Genomic DNA, 4,132 nt, shown 5'->3' with positions numbered 1-4,132 from the left:
CTTGCAGTTAACAATATTTAGACAAGCAGTTGAGCCATTTACTTTTAGTTATATCTACGCAATGTGTTAACAATATCTATAAGATAACATATACATATCTAGTGGGGGAATCCAAGTGGTTGAACTCCTTATGCACAATGCTATACCCGAGAGAAACACACCCTTGTGTACGGTATGGTTATTTATGGATAGAGATTTGACTATCATGCACATCCAAATGCCACACGAGTGGTTGATCGGGTTTGTATGAATGAGAGAGTCGATAGGAAGTTTTTTGTAATAGGATGAATTTAAATATGATAAATGAGATATCATGTCCCGAGGAAATTAAGATTTCTCCCAATAGCCAATTGGAACAGTAGACTATAAAAAAGGACAAGACTAGTGTGTCTACTATATGCCAATGTTTAGTCTTGGCTAGCCCCTTTTATTAATGTGTATGTGAGTAAAGGGCACCCGATAATGGAAACCTCCCTTTTATTGACGTGTGTGAGGAAAGGACACTTGATAATGGAACACAGAAAACTTAAAAAATGGAGTTATGCTTTTGATATTCGGCACCACAATCACTTTGAAAGTTCAATATTTCTATGTTGATAGACAACTCAACCAATCCTCGGGATTTAAGAAACAACATCTTTTTCTTAAGAAGGAAAATGCATGTATTTAAACAATAAGACACAATTAAAATGACAAGGAACCATGAGCAGATGGAGTAGCAGGTCCCCACACATCTCAATGAGCAAGTACATGTGGAGTATCTTTACTATTGAATGTGAGTTGGTACTTGTGATCATGTTCGTTAATATCACATGCACCTCCTTGATAGGTCTCCAACGTATCTATAATTTTTGATCGTTCCATGCTATTATCTTGTCAAACTTTGGATGTTTTGTATGCCTTTTATATCTTTTTTGGGACTAACTTATTAACTCAGTGTCGAGTGCCAGTTCCTGTTTTTTTGTGTTTTTGACCCTTTTCAGAGGAGAATATTAAACGGAGTCCAAACGGAATAAAACCTCCGAAAAGATTTTCTCCGGAACAGAAGATAAGCAGGGAGCTTGAGAAACAAGGCAGAGGGCACCAAGGGAGGCCACAAGCCCCCTAGTCGCGGCCTGGGGGGGGGGGCGCCTAGCAGGCTTGTGGGCCCGCTGTGGATCCTCTGCCCTACTTCTTCCGCCTATAAATCCCCGAAAAATCCAAAACCACGGGAGAGAGCCACGAAAATACTTTTCCGCCGCCGCAAGCTTCTGTCTCTGCAAGATCCCATCTGGGGCACGTTCTGGTGCCCTGTCGGAGGGGGGATTAGGACACGGAGGGCTTCTTCATCAACACCATTGCCTCTCCGATGATGCGTGAGTAGTTCACCATAGACCTTCGGGTCCATAGCTAGTAGCTAGATGGCTTCTTCTCTCTCTTATATCTTCAATACAAAGTTCTTCATGATCTTCATGGAGATCTATCCGATGTAATCTTCTTTTGCGGTGTGTTTGTCGAGATCCGATGAATTGTGGATTTATGATCAGATTATCTATGAATCTTATTTGAGTTTCTTCTGATCTCTTATATGCATGATTTCATATCCTTGTAATTCTCTTCGAGTTGTGGGTTTTGTTTGGCCAACTTGATCTATAATTCTTGCAATGGGAGAAGTGCTTGGTTTTGGGTTCATACCGTGCGGTGACCTCACCCAGTGATAGAAGGGGTAGCAAGGCACGCATCGTGTTGTTGCCATCAAGGGTAAAAAGATGGGGTTTATATCTATTGCATGAATTTATCCCTCTACATCATGTCATCTGGCTTAAGGCGTTACTCTGTTTGTCATGAACTCAATACACTAGATGCATGCTGGATAGCGGTCGATGTGTGGAGTAATAGTAGTAGATGCAGAAAGTATCGGTCTACTTGTCTCGGATGTGATGCCTATATGTATGATCATTGCCTTAGACATCGTCATGAATTTGCGCGGTTCTATCAATTGCTCGATAGTAATTCGTTCACCCACCGTAATATTTGCTATCATGAGAGAAGCCTCTAGTGAACACTATGGCCCCCGGGTGTACTTCACATCATATTTTCAGCCCTACACTTTTACTTTGTTGCACTTTTCGTCTTCAGATCTCACCTTGCAATCAATCGTGAAGGGATTGGCAACCCCTTTGTAGCGTTGGGTGCAAGTTTGCCGTTTTTGCGCACTTACTTTGGAGACTTGCCTTGATACTCCTACTGGATTGATACCTTGGTTCTCAAACTGAGGGAAATACTTACTGCTACTGTGCTGCATCACCCTTTCCTCTTCAAGGGAAAAACCAACGCAAGCTCAAGAGGTAGCAAGAAGAATTTCTGGCGTCGTTGGCGGGGAGGAGGATCAAGACAAGAATAGTCTCCCGTCAACGTGCCAATTTCTTGCGCAGTTGCCGGGGAGCATCAAGTGAAGCTTATCCAAGTAACTGTCACAAACTCATCTCCTGCATTTACTTTTTTTTGCCTCTCGTTTTTGTCTCCCCTGACTGGCACTCTCTCGCAATAGCTAGATGAATGTTGATTCTGTAACAACAGACCTTCCCCTGCAACCAGAAGAATGCTGCTAAAACTCCCCGGCAATGAAACTTGAAGAATGTTGTTGACGGCCCACCAGCGGTGGGTTCGCAACAGTTTTCGAGGGTAGAGTATTCGACCCAAATTTGTTGATCGCCAAACAGGAGGTGAGAGAATACTCTCGAGTATTAGCAGCTGAATGTGTCAGATTCAACCACACGTGAAAGATTAGTATCTGCAAGCAAAGTATTAAGAACAAAGTAACGAGTAACGGTGGCAAGGAACAACAATAGTGATAGCAGTAGCAAGTAGCAACAGTAGCAAGCGACAATAGTAGCAACTGTAGCAGCAGAGCAAGACAAGTAACAACATCAGAGCAAGACAAGTAACAGCAGCAAAGCAAGACAAGTAGCAGCAGCAAAGCAAGACAAGTAACAGCAGCAGTAGGATAAACTCGTAGGCAATGGGTCCATGATTTGTTTGGATGATATTCATCATGTAACAGTTATAACACGGAGAGATATGTGGCTAGCTCCCGTTCGTCAATGTGATGTAGGCATGCATTCCGTGTGTCGTCATACGTGCTTAGGGACAAGAACTTGCATGACATCTATTGTCCATCCCTCCCGTGGCAGCGGGGTCCAAAAGGAAACTACGGGATATTAAGGTTCTCCTTTTAGTAAAGAACCGGACCAACGCATTAGCACTTGGTGAACACATGAACTCCTCAAACTACGGTCATCACCGGGAGTGGTTCCGGTTATTGTCACTCCGGGGTTGCCGGATCATAACACATAGTAGGTAACTACAAACTTGCAAGATGCGATCTAAAACACACATATATTGGTGGCAACATAATAATTTCAGATCTGAAATCATGGCACTCGGGCCCTAGTGACAAGCATTAAGCATGGCAAAGTAGTAGCAACATCAATCTCAGAACATAGTGGATACTAGGGATCAATCCTCGTCAAAACTAACTCGATTACATGATAGATCTCATCCTACTAATCACCGCCCAACGAGCCTACAAATAGATTACTCACGAACGACGAAGAACTTCATGGAATTGGAGAGGGAAGAAGGTTGATGATGACAATGGCGACGATTTCCCCTCCCCGGAGCCCAAAACGGACTCCACATCTGCCCTCCAGATGAAGAACAGGTTGTGGCGGCGCCTCCGTATCGCAAACGCGATGAAATCTTCTCTTTTTATTTTTTCTGGGATGAAAGTGAACTTACAGAGCTGAGATTGGGGGTGGCAGAGCCACGTGGGCCCCACAAGCTTGCCCACCGCCACCAGGGGGGTGGCGGTGGCAGGGCTTGTGGCCCAGTGGCCCACCCCCTCTGGTGGATCTTTGCGCAGGTATTTTTCATATTTTCCAAAAATGTTCCCCGTAAATTTTCAGGACGCTCTGAGAACTTTGATTTCTGCACAAAAATAACACCAAGGCAATTCTGCTGAAAACAGCGTGAGTCCAGGTTAGTTCCATTCAAATCATGCAAATTAGAGTCCAAAACAAGGGCAAAAGAGTTTGGAAAAGTAGATACGATGGAGACGTATCAACTCCCCCAAGCTTAAAACCTTGCTTGT

This window comes from Hordeum vulgare, chromosome 5H (assembly GCF_904849725.1).
Source record: "Hordeum vulgare subsp. vulgare chromosome 5H, MorexV3_pseudomolecules_assembly, whole genome shotgun sequence".
NCBI lineage: Eukaryota > Viridiplantae > Streptophyta > Magnoliopsida > Poales > Poaceae > Hordeum > Hordeum vulgare.
The sequence above is the reverse complement of the archived record's forward strand: the minus strand, read 5'-3'. Positions refer to the sequence as shown.